This window comes from Galeopterus variegatus, unplaced genomic scaffold, assembly GCF_000696425.1.
Source record: "Galeopterus variegatus unplaced genomic scaffold, G_variegatus-3.0.2 Scaffold562, whole genome shotgun sequence".
In the NCBI taxonomy this organism is placed as follows: domain Eukaryota; kingdom Metazoa; phylum Chordata; class Mammalia; order Dermoptera; family Cynocephalidae; genus Galeopterus; species Galeopterus variegatus.
In genome coordinates this window covers 419,372-437,683 of record NW_007726673.1, presented here as the reverse complement: position 1 = coordinate 437,683, position 18,312 = coordinate 419,372, and positions in this window count along the sequence as shown.

The following is an 18,312-nucleotide window of genomic DNA, read 5'->3' as shown; positions in this document are numbered from 1 at the left end:
AGAGGCTTATAGGAAAACTCAGCACTATCTCAAGCTGTTGGGAGGAAATTGTAAACCTCACTTACCTCCCCCGCTACAAAAAAGTGCCCGTTTTGAATGGAAAGGAAACACTTGTAGCTCCATTTCCTCTTGGGCACAAGCAGCTCTAAAAAAAGAAGCAATGTGAACAGAATGCCTCAAAGAAAGAGTTGTAGCTATGTTTGCAGAGTGGTGAGGAAGCAAGCAGCAGTATTAACAGAAATAATTTGAGATCAGGGCAAAGAGAATTGCAAATTAGAAAATACACACTAGTGGGATGGAAACATCAGACAGGATCTACCTTGCTGCATGGGGGGATGTTTTGTTTGTTTGTTTGTTTCCTTTTTCTGCAGCTGAATTTATCTTTATCTTCCATTCTAAACACTGCCTGTTTCTTGTTTCCTTTCTTTTTATATGTGGGAGTTTCTATTTGAAAATTTTAGCTACATTGTTTTGAGATAATGATCAGCCACAGGATATGGCTTTTTTTTTTTTTTAAGTGAGATTGAGCACAAATTAAAAGCCATAATTAATGAGGCTAGTTATATGCACAAACATCTGCACACTATTTTCATATGTTTTCCATAGCTGTACATTTTCACAAATAAAGGGCTCCATAATTCTATGAGGAGCCTATCGTCAAATGTGCTATTGACTCACTTTGGATCCTAGCCAAGCGAACTTCTTTTCTTTTCTGTGAAATAGGAATTGAATTTTAAGAAACTAACCAAAATGACCTACACTGGAGTTAATTAGGATCATCATATTATCACATAAAAACTGCCATTTTTGGTTCTCGATTTAGTGTTGATCTTAAAAATCAGTTTTTGAACATGATGGTTTGTGAAACATGATATATCCGTTGTTAAATGTGATGTTTTGTGGTAAATTCATAGATGTCATTCTGATCCCAATCAGTGGAAATGACTTCCATACAAATCTGATTAAGATTAATCTGATGAAGAGTTAAAGTATAATTCATTTTTAAAGAAAGTTCTAAAGTCACCACATTTGGTGTGGTTATTTCAGTTTGACAGCCACTAGAACAAAACCACTGTGTAGCCCATGCCCTGTGATCTGTCATTCACTCAGTACGTACTGTATTCCTGCATGACAGCTGACTTTTGTACTTCTAGTCTGTGCAAAATATCCAAATGCTGTCATGATAACCAGAGGTATAGTAATGGTAAGTCAATGGGTCCAAAATGTTCAAAGTGTAACTTGACTGGGTTATGGAATAACTAGGTTGTCCAGCATTATCCACACACTGGGTTCCCCGAACAGGCTGCCAATCAGAAACACAGGGAGAGGTTTGCATTTTTAAAAATATCTATTAAAAATTTTGGATCCAGTGAGTTTAAATTCACTCTTTTTGAAGTCAAGTTCTATGAGTTTTGACAAATACTTGGTACCACAACCACAATCAAGACATACAATAGTTCTATCACCTCTCCAAAAATTCCCTTTTCTTTATCTTTAAAGACTGAAATAGAGGCACAGAGAGAAGCAGAGACAAGAGAGACAGAGAGCACTCCCTGGGTCTCTATGGATATCTTTCTCTATTCAAACCTTCCTTCAGGCTCTGCTGCCTGAGGCACCCCTATATCCTTACACTTCCTGTTTTTGTCTTTTCTGTATCTCTCAAACTTTTGGCCACCTAGCAAAAGAGTATCCTCATACACGAACACCTTCTTCTTCTGGGATTTGTGTGTTCCTGGCCACTCTGAGGATGAGGGAAAAAGCCAAAGGAAGAAGATAATTGGGAGTCAGAGCTCAGAGTTAAGCACTGTCCCTCTGGGTTTTCCTAAGCCACCAGTGCAGTGGGTTGTGAGGAACCTTTTAAAGGGCAGGCATCATCCCAACACCCCTGCATCTTATGTAGGACAGAGTCTTAGACTATGAGGGGGACATAGTTTGGACTTTTTTTTTTTTTTTTAAAGATGACCGGTAAGGGGATCTTAACCCTTGACTTGGTGTTGTCAGCACCACACTCTTCCAAGTGAGCAAACCGGCCATCCCTATATAGGGATCTGAACCCAAGTCCTTGGTGTTATCAGCACCACACTCTCCCAAGTGAGCCATGGGCCAGCCCAAGTTTGGATTTTTTATTACTAGCTCTAGAGGACCCTGGCCTGTTATCCCAGTGGAGTCTTTTTGCTCCCTTTTTCTTGCTCCTCAGAATGGAAACCTCTTCAGATGGATTAGTCTCAGTGTTGCAGAATTTCAGACGTTTGTCTTTTCCACTTGATTGGCCATCTTTGCATTTCTCCCATTAGGTTTCATGAGTTGAATCACGGAAGGGCAGAAAGGGCAGAAATAGGACTGCACTTAAAACAAAGCAGAGATGGAGGGATGGTCACAGAGATGTGTATGATGTTGGTGGGGGGAGAGGAGAGGTGGGGGAACCAGATGTGAGACCACAGGGAGGTTACGGTTTCGACCTGAACCTGTGAATCAGAGGCCACTGATTGAGTGTTGCACCATCTACCTAGCCTGCATCTGAACACGAGCAAGAAGAGAAAGGTACAGCCCACCACATACACCTCACCTTTCCCACCTTCCCCTGCTTTCTCAGAGGGACTCGGGGCTGGGAGCATTTAGTACAGACTTGGTCACAGGGATGAGGGGCAACAAGGTGATCTTGTAAGGAAGATAATTTGTTTGCTGCTGCTTTATTTCCCTTTCTGGACCTCTTCCCCCAGAAACCGGTGCCTTTACAGACATCCAGAGTAGAGCTCTGGCTGCCTACCCCAGTAGGACTTTATGTTCTGTACTATTTCTGACCACTTCCCTTTTCTCAACTTTACTTCTCCTGTCTCCTATCCTCCCTTTAGAGCTAGCGTGAAACTGGACTTGAGGTGTGGTGAATGGCAGGGTCTTAACACGTTTGTTCTCTCTCTACTTCCAGGTGACAGTTTATTCTCTCTTCACTCCTACCTGAAGAAATGGAGGGTGAGGAAGCATGGTTGGTGGAGATAATTTTTGATAGGGGGAACCTTTAAATGCATATTATGTAGGGAATTGATTTGAATGTGCGACCCATGTATATAAAAGGTCATAATTTCAAAGTGTTAGATGGAGGCATAGAGTCAACGTGTCCATTCATCCATCCATCCACCCAGTAAATAATTATGGAGCCCTCCTATGTACATGCAACTATACTATATGATAAACCGTGCTATGTGCTGGGAAGGAGAGGGGAGGAGACACAAGTAAAGAAGATAAATAACTGACTCCAGGCAATTATTGTCTGGGATTCACTACAGAAGAAAGAATTTGACAAACTTGGCTAGCACACACAAGGATGATCCTTAAAGAAAACAATTCGACTGCTTCACAGGCTGAAAGAGATACCAAGAAAGCGTGTAATGACATGTTGGCAAATTGTACTTCAGGGCACATTTCCCACAAGGCTGTGGTTCCCCATGTCAGCACTCCTTTGGTTGTAATAGTGGCTAACAGGCCATGTTCTGTCATTAGCAACATCTCTCGTTGTGGGAATAGTGGTGTAATTGTGGACAGAAATTCATGCTGAGTTCTATTTATAGCTTTTGGTGACTCATTAATATGTTACCTTAGCAAAAGTTAGCTTCAGAGACAGCCTTGTATTACTCTACAAGTCAAAAACATTCTTACTGGAGTATTCTGATCAAATTAAAAGCCAACTCTGAAACACTCCTAGCAATTTGCATATCAGCCTTCTAATTGGTGTAATATTAGCACCAGTACATTCAATATTGCAGACTATAATTGTCAAAGGTACCTGCATATCCCAGTGCTCACCGACATGTAAGTTTTGTGTTAGTGGAAGAAAAAGAATTCACTAGTAGTCTTCTGAAGAGTTAAACTAGCAGTTGGTTAATCTGGAAAACATGTTAACCAAATTTCAAAAGTATTTCCGTTCCCGGAAGTCTTCATGGCCTTTGTGACTATGCCCTCTGTGACATTTCCACACATGTGACCTTCACACTCACCACTTTGATTCCAGCAGAGAAATCGTGGTCAGTGGTAAGACTGAGCTTGGTACAGATGGTAAGGTAAGACTTTGAAGCTGCTGTAGTTTTATCAATTCAGTCTGAAAAACAATGTTTGTGGTTAAGCATGTTAAATCCTCTGTGCTTTCATAGCAGCTTGGCTAAAAGTTATTACTGTGAAGCTGGAGGATAAGTGGGAGATAACTTAGATCAGAGAGCTCTCACTGAAATGGGTTCAAAGGAGTTACTCATCTTCTGTGCATTTTGGTGGAACCTCATAATCAGATATTACTCTATGCTTTGCTGAAAATATAGCGTATAACAGAACCACCTATATCGAGTGCTAGCAAGAATTTGAAGCAGCTGGAGATTTCACACATTGTTGATGGGAATGCAAAATGGTACAGCCACTTTGGAAAACAACTTGGAAGTTTCTTATAAAGTTAAATATACACTTAGCATAAAACATAACGATCTCATTCCTAGATATTTACCCAGGAGAAGTGGAAACATATGTTCCTGAGCAGGAGTGGTGTGTGAGGTGGGTACGGAGCATTCAGGCAGAGGGGACGGCACCTGCCAGAGCCTGCCAAGTCTGAGGAACTGAGGCCGGAGCCAGAGAATGGTGGGAGACAATGAGGGGGACTGCCGACATCGCCAGAGCTGGGCTTTGCAGGCTGTGGTAGGAATTTGGGTTTCTATTCTGAGAATGATGAGAGACTATTAAAATGTTTTAAGCAAGAAGGTGACATAATCAGATATGCCTTTTGAGAAGATCAGTCTGGCTGTGAACGAACTACCGGAGGCAAGAACAGCTGTGGGAAGGCGGTACAAGTGCTGGGAGAATTCGTGATGGGCTTGGGTTAGGGTTGTAGTCCTGCAGATCGTCTCTTTTAGTCCCCCCAGAACTCCTGATGCCTTTTATATAATAATCATTTTAATAGAGACAAGAATAACAAACCATCTATTTTTAAGTGTGTTTATTGTAACACATTATATATATATGAAAATTTATGTAACACTAAGGCAAATTATAGAACATAATAAGAATATATGAAGCCATCCCTCCATTTTAGAACTACAACATTATCATTATGAAACCCTTCTTTAAACAACACTCCATACTCAATTTAAAAAAAGGGATTGAAAACTCTCCTTGGAATGCAGTGACATGAGCACTTTCTAACAACTACAGCTTGTAAGCATTAGGAGAGGTTGCCTCCGGAGACCGTGCGAGGCCAAGCTGCAGACGGTCTGTGGAAGGGAGTGGAGGAAGGATTCCCAGAAGGGTAGGGAAGCTGCAGAGGTGCCAGTTCTAAAATCCTCTGCCACAGTGCAACAGAGAATATAAATACATGTTAAGAGCAAAGCTTTCAAGGGATATTTAAAAATCTGGGGTGATGGCTTCCAAAAATCATATGTGAAATTGTAGCTAATTTTTGGTAAGTCTTTTTAGAACAAATAAGTTGAAACCATGTACATCCATATACTCATATATATAGTAAAATACATGGCTAAAGTACTGTAATTTTTTGAGCCTGAGAGTTAGTGGCTTAGGAGCAGGAGAAGAGATTGGATGGAGTTTTAAATACAAGGAAAGAGTTGTGACAACTCCATTTTCTATTCTGTAGCAGGGGCTGGCCGACTGTGGTTTATGGGCCAAATGGCACTTGTTTTTGTATGAACCATGAACTTAAAATGATTTTTACATTTTCTTCAATTAAACTTTTAAATTTGAGATAATTGTAGATTCATATGCAGTTATAAGAAGTAATATAGAAAAATAGACAAAATGGACTTCATCAAAATTAAAAACTTTCATTCATCAAAGGATACTACCAATAGAGTGAAAAGGCAATCTACAGAATGGGAGAAAATATTTGGAAATCATGTTATCTGATAAGGGATTATTCTTTGGAATATATGAAGAACTCTTACAACTCAACAAAAAACAAACAAACCTATTAAAATGTGGGTAAAGGACTTGAATAGACATTTGTCTTAGTCTGTTTGTGTTGCTATAACAGAAATACCTGAGACTGGGTAATTTTAAAGAACAGAGTTTTATTTGGCTTATGATTCTGGGACAGCTGCATCTAGCACGGGCCTCAGGCTGCTTCTACTCATGGCGGAAAGTGGCAGGCAGCTGGCAGGTACAAGCAGATCACATAGTGAGAGGAAGCAAGAGAGAGAGAGGAGGTGCCAGGGTCTTTTAAACAACCAGCTCTTGTGGGAACTAATAGAGGGAGAACTCATTCATTAATCCCCCCACCTAGGGAAAGCATTAATCCATTCATGAGGGATCCACCCCCATGACTCAATCAGTTTCCAACACTGCCAAATTGGGGATCAAATTTCCACATGAGCTCTGGGAGGACAGTACATCCAAACTCCATCGTTCTGCCTCTGGCCTCTCATAACTCATGTCCCTCTCACATACAAAATACAATCATTCCATCCCAAATAGTCCCAAAAGTCTTAGCTTGTTCCAACACCAACATAAAAGTCCAAAGTCCAAAATCTCATCTGAGACCAAAAGCATATGTCCTTCCAGCTGTGAACCTGTAAAAATCAAAGACAAATTTATCTACTTCCAAGATACAATGGTGGAACAGACATTGGGTACACATTCCCATTACAAAAGGGAGGAATAGGCCAGAAGAAAGGAGAAACAGGTCCCAAATAAGTCTGAAACCCATCAGGGCAGACATTAAGTCTTAAAGCTCCAAAATAATCTTCTTTGACCCCAACCCTTGCATCCTGGGCACATTGGGGCATCTGGGCCCCCAAAGCATTAGGCAGCCTTATTTCCATAGTTCTGCCAGGTGCAGCCCAGTGGGCTACATTGGTGCCTGCAGCTTTTCCAGGCCTGTGTTGCATGTTGCCAGTGGCCTTACAATTCTGCGGTCCTGGTAGCAGCCCTGCTGCCTTGGCTCTACTAAATATTTCCCTGGTGGGGGCTCTCTGTGGGGGCTCTGACCCCACTTTTATGCTTGACATTGCTTTAGTAGATGGCCTCTGCAGTGGCTCCACCCCAGCAGCAGGTCCCTACCTGGGCCCCCAGGCTTTTCCATACATCCTCTGAAATCTGGATGGAGGCTGCCATGCCTCCACTGCTCTCATGTCCTGCCAGCCTGCAGACTTAACACAATGTGGACACCACTGAGATTTCAGGATTCTACTCTTCAGAGCTGCTGCACAAACCACACTTGGGGCCACTTGAGGCAGGGCTGCTCCAGCCAGAGCAGCTGGGATGCAGGGAGCAGGTTCCCAAGGGCAGCTGTGCCCCAGGTCTGTCCTCCAGGACAACTCAGTCCTTCCAGCCCTCAGGGTCTGTGATGGGAGAGGCACTCTTCCAGACTTCTCAAATGCCTTTAGGGCTTTTTTCTCATTGTCCTGGTGATTAGCATCTGGCTGCCTCACCACCAAGCTAAAGTCTTTAGCAGTTTATCTGCTTTACCCTTACATTTTTCTCCAGCTCTCCACTTCTCTACTGCATGGCCAGGCTGCAAATTTTCCAAATCTTTACATTCTGCTTCCCTTTTAAATTCCGACTTTACATCATGCCTTTTCTGCCATAACTCAGTGTAGGCTGTTAGAAATAACCATGCAGCTTCCTCAATGCTTTGCTGCTTAAAAATTTCTTCTGCCAAACATTCTGGTTCACAGCTCTTAAGTCCCACATTCCACAAAGTCCAAGGGCATGGACACAATGCAGGCAAGTTCCTTGCTATGGTGTAGCAAGGTTTATCTTTTGTCCAATTCCCGATAAGTTCATTTCTATCTGAGACCTCATCATCCGCATGGCCTTTACTGTTCACATTTCTATTAGCATTCTGGTCACAACCATTTAACCAATCTCTAAAATGTTCCAAACTTTCCCTCATCTTTTTCTCTTCTTCTAAGTCCTCCAGACTCCTCCAACCTTTGCCCATTTCCCAGTTCCAAAGCTGCATCCACATTTTCAGGTATGTGTATAGCAACACCCCACTCCTCGGTACCAATTTTCTGTCTTAGTCTGTTTATATTGCTATAACAGAAATACCTGAAACTTGGTAATTTACGAAGAACAGAGGTTTATTTGGCTTATGATTCTGGGACAGCTGCATCTGGTGTGGGTCTCAGACTGTTTATACTCATGGTGGAAAGTGGCAGGCAGCCGGTGGGTACAAGCACATCACATGGTGAGAGGAAGCAAGAGAGAGAGAGAGAGGGGAGGAGCCAGTGTCTTTTAAACAGCCAGCTCTTGTGGGAACTAATAGAGCAAGAACTCGCTCATTAATCCCGCCACCTAGGGAGAGCATTAATCCATTCATGAGGGATCCACCCCCATGACTCAATCAGTTTCCAACACTGCCACATTGGGGATCAAATTTCCACATGCGTTCTGGGAGGACAATACATCCAAACTCCATCAACATTGCTCCTAAAAAAGTGTACGAATGGTCAATAAACATATGGAGAGATGCTTAACATAAATAATCATTAGGGAGATGCAAGTCAAAACCACAATGAGATACCACTTCATACTCATTAGGGTAGCTGTTACCAAAAATTTAGAAATTAACAAGCGTTGATGGGGATTTGGAGAAATTAGAGTTCTTGTGCACTTCTGGTGGGAGTGTGAAGTGGGGCAGCTGCTGTGGAAGAAAGTATTATGTTTCTGCAAAAGATTAAACATAGAATTACCGTATGATCCAGAAATTCCACTTCTAGGTCAATATCCAAGAAAATCGAAAGCAGGGACTTGAACAGATATTTGTACACCAATGTTCATAACAGCATTATTAACAATAGCCAAAAGGTGGAAACAACTCAACTGTCCATCAATGGATGAATGGATAAACAAAATGTGGTATATACATACAATGTAATATAAGTAAGTCTTAAAAAGGAATAAAATTCTGATACATATTACAGCATGGATAAACCTTGAATACATTATACTGAGTGAAATAAACCAGATGCAGAAGGACAAATATTGTATGATTCCAATATATGAGGTACCTAAAATAGTCAAATCATAGAGATTGAAAAGGGGCTGTGGGGAGGGAATAATGGGGAGTTATTTTGTAATGGGTGCAGAGTTTCATTTTGGAATGATGAAAAAGTTCTGGAAATAAATGGTGGTGGTGGTTGCACAACAATGAGAATGTACTTAATGCCACTGAATTATAAATTTAAAATGGTTAAAATGATAAATTTTATGTTATGTATATTTTATCATAATAAAAAAAAGACGTAATACAGAGAGATCTCATGCACTTTTTTCTCAGTTTTCCGCAGTGGTGACATCTGACAAAACCATATAATACAACATACAACCAGGAAATTGACAGTGATAAAATCCATCAAATTTTATACAGATTTATCCAGTTTTACATGTACTCATTTGTGCGGTTTTTACATTTTTAAATGGCTGAAAATGATAAAAAGAATAGTATTTTGTGACACTAGAATGATATGAATTTCAAATTTCAGTATTCATGAAGTTTGATTGGAACGTAGCTACACTTATTCATTTGTGCATTATCTACGGCTAGTTTTGTGTTCCAGTGACAGAGTTTAAGTAGTTAGAACAGAGACTGTATGGCCTGCAAAGCATGAAGTATTTATTATCTGGGCTGTTATAGAAAATGTTTGTTGACCTCTGTTCCAGAGTACTATCAGCTGCTAAGAAAAAAAAAAAGGTCATGATTATAAAATAACCTAGGGGAAATGACTGGATAATATGTATAACTTTAGGCAAATGAATCATAATGAAAACAGTAAATCGTCAGAAGTGGTATTTATAAAACTTAAGTTGGTGCTACTTGGCCTTGTTTGGAACCTAAATTGTTTCCAGGATGCGTACTCTGAGCTTGTCTCACCGGAGTGAGTGTCGAGTATTGTTTTTCTGCTTCTCGTGCCTTTGATCCTTGTACCAATGGATATGCTTTTGATTCAAGTAACAGAAGACACGACTGAATGTATTTAAGTTCAGCAATTTGTGTTAACTCTCATTACAATTTTAGAAGAAAGGGGGTTCTGGAATTGATTATTTCAATGGCTCAAAGATGTAATCAAGGACCCAGGTCCTTGTCACTTTCTGCTCTGTAATCCTCAGCTTGTTCTCAGACTCATCCCCTCATGCCCTCAACACGGCTGCAGTAGTTCATCGTGTCCTAAGGTTGGAAGGGGGGAAAGGCCTGTTCTTTCTTCATATTCCACTTTAACATGATATGATGAAAACTCTTCCAGTGTTGCCTCATGTACCTTTTCTAGCCATGGTAAGGGGAATAGAATACCATGGTCAGCCTAGACTAATCAGGATTCATCCCTAGAGGAATGTTTCTGTAATACATGGTCACCTAATACTTGAGCAAAACTGGGGGATTTGTTAACAAAGAAACATGTGGGTGAAAGAATGATGGGAGGCAACAAATAGTGTATTCTATAGTCACAGTTTGATGTCTGTAACCTCAATTGTAGAGTTCACAGTTTTCACTAAGCACAAGTGTGTATGAGTGATGCACATATATCCTTCAGTGAGGAAACCTAAATGACTAGATTTCCTTCTTTCCCCCTCCTTCCCTTTCTCTAAAAACTGTGAGTCAACTTGGTCTCTCTTCTAGGGGCATGAGGCATACAGAAAGAAAGCCTCAGAATTTAAGGGACTTTGGTTTGTGTTACAGTCTGAATGTGTGTGTCATGGTCTGAGTGTCTGTGTCATCCCCTTCCCCCACCAACAATCCTATTCCACAGAGGATGATATTAGGAGATGGGGCCTTTTAGGAGGTGATCAGGTCATGAGGGTGGAGCCCTCATGAATGGGATTAGTGCCCTTGTAAAAGGGGCTCCAGATAGCTAACTGACTTGCCCTTTCCACCATGAGAGGACACAAGCAAAAAGGCACTGGTTCTATGAACCAGGAAATGGGCCCTCATCGGACACAGAATCTGCTGGTGCCTTGATTTTGGACTTCCCAGCCTCCAGAACTGTGAGAGATCAACTTCTGTTCTTTATTTTTATTATTTATTTATTTATTTATTGTCTTTTTGTGAGATCGGCCGCACCGTGCTCAGCCAGTGAGCGCACCAGCCATCCCTATATAGGATCCAAACCCGCGGCGGGAGTGCTGCTGCGCTCCCAGTGCCGCACTCTCCCGAGTGGGCCACGGGCTCGACCCAACTTCTGTTCTTTAAAAGCTACCCAGTCTGTAGTATTTTGTTATAGCAGCTGAAAGAACTAAGACATTGAGTTAAAATCACGAATACAGACGTATTTGTATAAATAATTAATCAACACACCAACAAATCTTATTGAGCACCTACTATGTGTTAGGTTCTGGGGACAAAGCAGTTAATGAAATAGAAAAAAATGCCAGACCTTGTGCTCTAGTAAGTAGATTCAGTGTATCAATCTCTAGGATGCTTGTTCAGTATCTTCTTCCACCTGGGTCTTAAAGTATCTTTGAATGCTGACTTTCCTTTCCTAGGTGATAGCACTCAGTTGTAGTCACCTCAATTTGTGGGTGGAAATAAAACACTTAGATCAATCTGGTTCATGCAGGATTTCAAGTGTACCCACAGTCAGCCCACCCCCTCTTTTTAGGAATAGGAGAAAAAGTCTGAGGAATGTGTCTCTGATTGAAATATAGAAAAGGGATCAGCGGTGTCAGTGAGAGTGAAGTTGGAGGGGTGGGAAGTGCTCAAAGAGGGTAGCCTGGGGGCTGAACACTTACATAACAGGCACTTGGGGCAAAAGGACATTAGAACTAGATCTAGATTCTGGGGTAATAGTAAGATTCTGTTCTCACTCAACATGGATCTGAAATCTTGAGTAATGAGAAGTTTGAGAGGGAGGCAATTAAGGTCAGACCAGTCCGGAGGAAGACTGGCCTGACCAGCTTGTTAACCCCAGAGCCTCCTTTCCCTGCTGGGCAGCTGCTTTCCCTGCCTTCAAGCCACAGTTGCACGTCAGTCCTTGCCTGCCTCTTCCAGGAGGTCTAGAGTGACCACAGAAATAGCTCAAGTCTTGAAGAGGGTCCAGGGAGGTTGGACCTCTCCCTCCCTTGGTCAGACCTTTTTCTGATTGAATTATCTGTGATGCCATTTCTATGGCCAGAGTGCCTTCACACTCTTCCAGACTCTTGAGAACCTTCTCTGAAACTTCACTTGCATCCATCTGCTCCTGAGTACCTGGGATTGAAATCCCAAGTACCATTTGGATTGTGATAGATGCCCTTAGAGCCTCAGGGCTCTATTAGTAATGGGAGTGGAGAGAGATGGAGAGTGGAGTAAATTCCAGGCATAGCAAAAATGGATCAGAAGCAGTTGCCATTATTAATGTTCCCTGAGGTTAAGGGACAGATGCTGGGATGATGTGTGAGGCACACTTGACATTCCTGGTAAACAAGCAGAAGTGTGTGTGAGGAAGGGAAGTGGGAAGGAAGAGAAGGATACTTTATGTTACAATAAATACCCTTCCTTCAAAACCTTATTTTTTGAATGTGGTAAGTAAAGATTTTTTGCTACAAATCCATATATGTGTGATAAAACTATAACCAGAATGCTTTTGAAAGAATGTTTTATTAATTTGTATCCCTATCTCGCTCAAGAAAGGATATATAAAATGCAACAACATAGCATGAATAATAATTAGAAATAAAGGTAGAAAGACAACATAAAATGCATCCAAGAATGTGATCACAAAAGCACACCATAATTTCAAGACACGACCTGGTTGCAGATTTAACTTTGAGCTTACCAGCAACCAACTCGAAGTGGGAAGTGTGGCTGGTTATACAATTCATGTAGTTGATCAGATAAAAAACCTAGTGGCCCAAAAGAAATACAGCCATTCCTGGAACTAAGACCAGAAAAAAAATCTCTGGAGAGTCCCCCAGAAAAAAAACAGTGTGAGATATTGAATAATGTGCTCAGCTATATTTTTAGAGGAGATCCAATGATAAGCTCTAATAGCATCCATCAGCATAGCAAATTCTACTCAGGGGAGTGTGGTGGGTGGTAGTGGTGGTTTCTTTGAAATATTAGTGTGCGTTTTCATAACTTTGAAGAGCCACAAACATGTTGCCAGTATAGGACATTTCAGTGTTTCAGTGAGGAAAGAAACATAAGTCTACTTTCTAGTAGAGGGAGAAAGTCCTGCCTTCAAAGCCCTAATATCATCATGCCCTCCCCCACCAACACACACACACATGCACACTTCTCTAAATTCTTAATCCATAACTTGGCTGAATGAAGGAAAAGTTATAATGTAATGTCTGTTTTTAAAGTTTTTTTTTTTTTTTTTTTTTTTTAAAAGATGACCGGTAAGGGGATCTCAACCCTTGGCTTGGTGTTGTCAGCACCACGCTCAGCCAGTGAGCGAACCGGCCATCCCTATATGGGATCCGAACCCGTGGCCTTGGTGTTATCAGCACCGCACTCTCCCGAGTGAGCCACGGGCTGGCCCATGTTTTTAAAGTTAAAAGAGAGTCACTAGTTAAGAAAATGAGGAACTGAGACTAGGCAATAAATTATAATGAAAAATTATTCATTCTTAAACAATGATGGAGCCAGGTTTTGTGTGAGTCCTGAAGCTTATTTAATTTTGGGCATTCTCTTTAAGGAAAAGAATATGAAGTTATAAACTTAAAAATTGGTATGAAAAGAAATATATGGAAAGAAAATAGAAATCACAACAAATTACTGAAGACATGGAGATCCACGTTTTTTCTTCTGAGATACTTTATCAGAAATGCTTACATAGAAATGCTCCCTGATTGCAACCCGCCCTCCGCTTCCCACCAGCGCTCACAGGGACCTGTGCAAGAGAGGGGCTCCAGAGCTTAAGCTTCATTAATTCATGGCTTTATAGAAAATCTCAGTTCCCATCACTAAGTTCATCATCTTTTCCTAGAAGACTAAGCTTCTTCCTTCCTCTGATAATGCAAACTTTGAACTGTTACTGACAAGACCCCCAAGGAAATCAGTGCCTTTATTTCTTTGAAAATGACTTCATATCCATCTGGAAGAAATATTAGCTCCCAGCCTCTTATTTTTAAAGTGATCGTCTGCCCTCACTCAGCATGTAGAACTCTAAATATGGGCATCCTTGGCTGTCACACAAGAGAATTTCCAGAGAAGTGTTTCAGGGCCAAAGAGGAGGAATGTGAGATTTGCTCTGCTCTGGAAAGCAAATGGCAGCAAGTTGGGAAAATCTGATATCCCTGAATGCATTTTCTGTACCATGCTGTCCTCTATTCAAGTCAATTTTTCTTTTTCTTTCTTTCTTTCTTTTTTTTTTTTTTTTAAATAAAAGATGACCAGTAAGGGGATCTTAACCCTTGATTTGGTGTTGTCAGCACCATGCTCTCCCAGGTGAGCTAACCAGCCATCCCTATATAGGGACAGGAAACAGCGAGCTTGGTGTTAGCTCCACACTCTCCCAATTGAGCCACGGGCCGGCCCACAGTTTTACTTTTTCTCTTGGGTGAAGAGCTATAATCAGGTTTCCATCGACAAGCTGTGAGAATTTTGACTTCAGCTTTGTAACTAATGAGTCGAAAGTGGAAAAGCCAGATGGAAAAACAGTCTCCAACCTGAAAAGTAAAAAATAAAATTTACTTCTAGAAAAATATTGCTTATGACTTGGAGAAAATTTAGAATAGGATCTGCCTATTTTAAAATGAAACCTCAAGCTCGTGAGTTTTGCTTAGAGTGTTTCCTCTTTGCTTCTTGTAATTTTACTCTGGGATTTAAGCAGTGTTAGCATATTTGCCACACAATAGATTTCCTGTAGTAAGAGGAAAGTGTCATAGGTCGGGTTTATCTGAAGGAAGGCAAGGCCCTCTGATGATTGTTTAACACAATATAAAATGGTCAGATTTATTAAAAGTAAAAATTGGTTTAACAAAGGAAGATTCCTTGGCATTCCATGGTGCCTTGTAGTGACTAAACTCCTGGCAGCAACTTCAGGGTAGTAATTCCCTCCCACATCCCTGGAAAATGGTGTGTGTTGGGGAACCAGGTGATGATGAATGCCTAGGGGACACAGAGGGCCCTGAGCCAAGCTGGAAAGCAAGGCCTGGGGTCCTTAGGGCTGATTATCTAACCCTCTGACCCAGGGGTCTCTGGAGAAACTGGGGAAGCATTGTAGAATTGACATCTTTGCTTAGGAAGCCACAGAGCTGCCAATGAGAACAGATCAAGCTGATCCACAAATGTGTTTTTATAGGAAACTGCATGTAGGAAAGGAAGGAAAGGAAAGCACATATAAAACTCAAGCCAATGTAGGGAGAAGAAACACATACTGATAGATCGTTTTGAGGCACAGAAGTACAATGAACTCTCAGTAATTCAGAATAGTCTAAAAGAGGTCTGATCTGGGTCACAGTTTAAACTATACATTAGTTTTCAAAGCAAACATAAATCTACTGTTTTAAGGCATATTCCTTTACAGTTAAATAGCTGAGGAGACAAGTAGGAATCCTCCTAGGATTGCTGAAATGCCTAAAGGAAAAAAGTTGTAACCGGGTCAATTGACTGTTCTTATCTAAATAGATGCTGCTAAAATTACTTTAAGTGCTTGGAAGCAGTTTCCTTAAGAAGGCTAAACATGATTTCAGCATTTCTTTTGAAAACCTTATTTTTCAAAGTACTGCTTGGGCAGATTTTGGCTTGCTTCTGAAATTATTTTGAGCTCTTTTTAGCACAAAGTAATTTTTAGCGGGGTGAGAAAGAATGTGGTCTGATTCCATGTGGAATATATTAGTCTACTGTAGCAATGATAATGTGACAATGGTTCCTACTTATTTTGTATTTGCTGTGTACAAGGCTCCATAATGATCTCTTTTTGCATATGTCTTTTGAGATAAATTTGTTTTAAATTGGTAATCTCTACCCAGTAAAACATTTAAAAGAAATCAAAGGGCATAGAGATGCGCATAAAGTCTCCCTTCTATTTCCGTTTCTTAATCTTCCTCCCCAGGGTCCACCAAAGGTCTCTGGTTTCTTATTTGTGTCTTTGAAGATATTGTGTTTAGTGTTTACAATACAGCAAACCCTTGAAGAAGATGGGTTTAACTGAGAGGGTCCACTTACATGTGCATTTTTTTTCAATAAATATATTGGAAAATTTTTGGTTAGTTATGTCATGAATTGTAGCGCTAGGCTAATGTTGGAGTCCTGCCGATGTCGCCAATTGTAGCGCTCTTAATCCTTTTTGTGATGCCAATTGTAAAGCTACACAACCACGCCAGTTATCTGGCTCTTTTACCTGAACGTAATCCTGCCCTGGCTGGGCCAACTGTCGAGCTATGGCTGGGTCTGGAGCTCACAGACCCCTCAAGCCCATTCCAGACTGGGTCACAAACCATTCACATGCCAGGCTGGGTCACCAGACCCCTCACACTCAGGTCTATGAGCTAGGTAACCGGCAAACAGGTCCTTGGAAGCCGTAGGTTGGAGAGCATGGCTGCACGCACGGTGGTGTCTGCCTGAGGCAGTAAACTCCAGCCAAGGTGGTGGCGCCCCACAAGGGCACTAACTTCACCCACACACACCTGCTTACAAAGAATGCTGCACCTGCCCTGAGGCGAGGGGGCCTGATTAAATTATTCTATTTTCCCAACATGAATGCATAACATAACTAATCAAGCAGTAGGCTTAGGCTATTAGTATATCATTAGGCTATTAGTACTTAAGTAGTTAAGTACTACTTAAGTAACAACACCTCGTGCCTGATCCCCTGTCCCCCACCCTGTATTTTATGTCATTTAGTCCCACTATAACCCTATGTGGTAATTACTACAGTAGGATAAGGGGGGACTACTGCATTATCATCTTTATGTAATAGATGAGGAAGCTAAAATCCTACCCATCTTTCAAGGGGCTGCTCACAGTAATAATAAAAGCATTTACTGAGTGCTTACTACGTGCCAGGCTCTTACGTACACTATCTTTTAATCCTCATAACAGCCTTAGTAGGCAAATACTATTATTATCCCCATTTAACAGAAGTGAAACTGCAACTTAGAAAGTCACACAGGTGGTGAGTGTCAGAGGCAAGACTCAGCCACACTGGTCTAATCTGAGGCCCCTGCCTCCCACCTTGGGCCCACCCCCCTCCACAAAGCCCTCTCCAACTCCACCGCCTCGCAGTGATAGCTTTAGCACTTCTCATCACAAACCAAGATGTCCTGTATTGTTCTCAGCATTTTAGCATTCTAGAGTCATCTCTTTCAAATTTGCTGTCCACTCCTGGAAAGCAGACTGTATTTTTAATGCTCGGGCATAACACAGTTGTGAAAGTTCTAATGAGACCTTACAAAATAGAACAAGAAGGGGCTGGCCCGTGGCTCACTCGGGAGAGTGCGGTGCTGATAACATCAAGGCCCTGGGTTCGGATCCCATATAGGGATGGCCGGTTCGCTCACTGGCTGAGCGTGGTGCTGACAACACCAAGTCAAGGGTTAAGATCCCCTTACCGGTCATCTTTAAAAAAAACAAAACAAAACAAAATAGAACAAGAAGGGGCTGGCCCGTGGCTCACTCGGGAGAGTGCGGTGCTGATAACATCAAGGCCCTGGGGTCGGATCCCATATAGGGATGGCCGGTTCGCTCACTGGCTGAGCGTGGTGCTGACAACACCAAGTCAAGGGTTAAGATCCCCTTACCGGTCATCTTTAAAAAAAACAAAACAAAACAAAACAAAACAAAATAGAACAAGAAAATAGACTAATGAAAATCGAATTCTTTGAACTGCTGTCTGGAATTCCGTCATCAACATATTTAACTTTTGAAAATCAAATATATGTTCACCAGAAAAAGTGAGAGAGAAAAAGGCAATTTAGATGGTGCAGTGATTGTGTCTGCAGTTGCTCTCCCAGGACTTGTACCTCGGTGTGGGCATGCACCAGACCCGCCGTTGCTGGCTGGATCTCCATTCCACAGCTTCTCAGAGTGCCAACACACCTCCCTCAGAGTATGACTCTCCTGCTTCAAGGTGCATTTTTTTTTCTTTCTTTTTTTAAAATACAACACAGCCTCTAAATACAAGTCAGCTACTTTATCTGGTGCTGAACAGAGGGTATGGAACTAGGTTCAAACTGTGGAAGAAAATCTGACTATCTCACTTTTAGGAAAATTAAAGGGATCTTAAAATTGAGTGTACATAGTATCTCCCTTTGGAACCTAACCCTAATCTAAGATGTGACTACACTGTACCTAAGGTTGAAGCATCCTAGCCAGAAAAACTTCAAATCCCTTTAGTTCACACTGCAACATTGAGCAAATAAAATTGAAAATTACTTTCCACGGTGAAAATAGATCTGCGT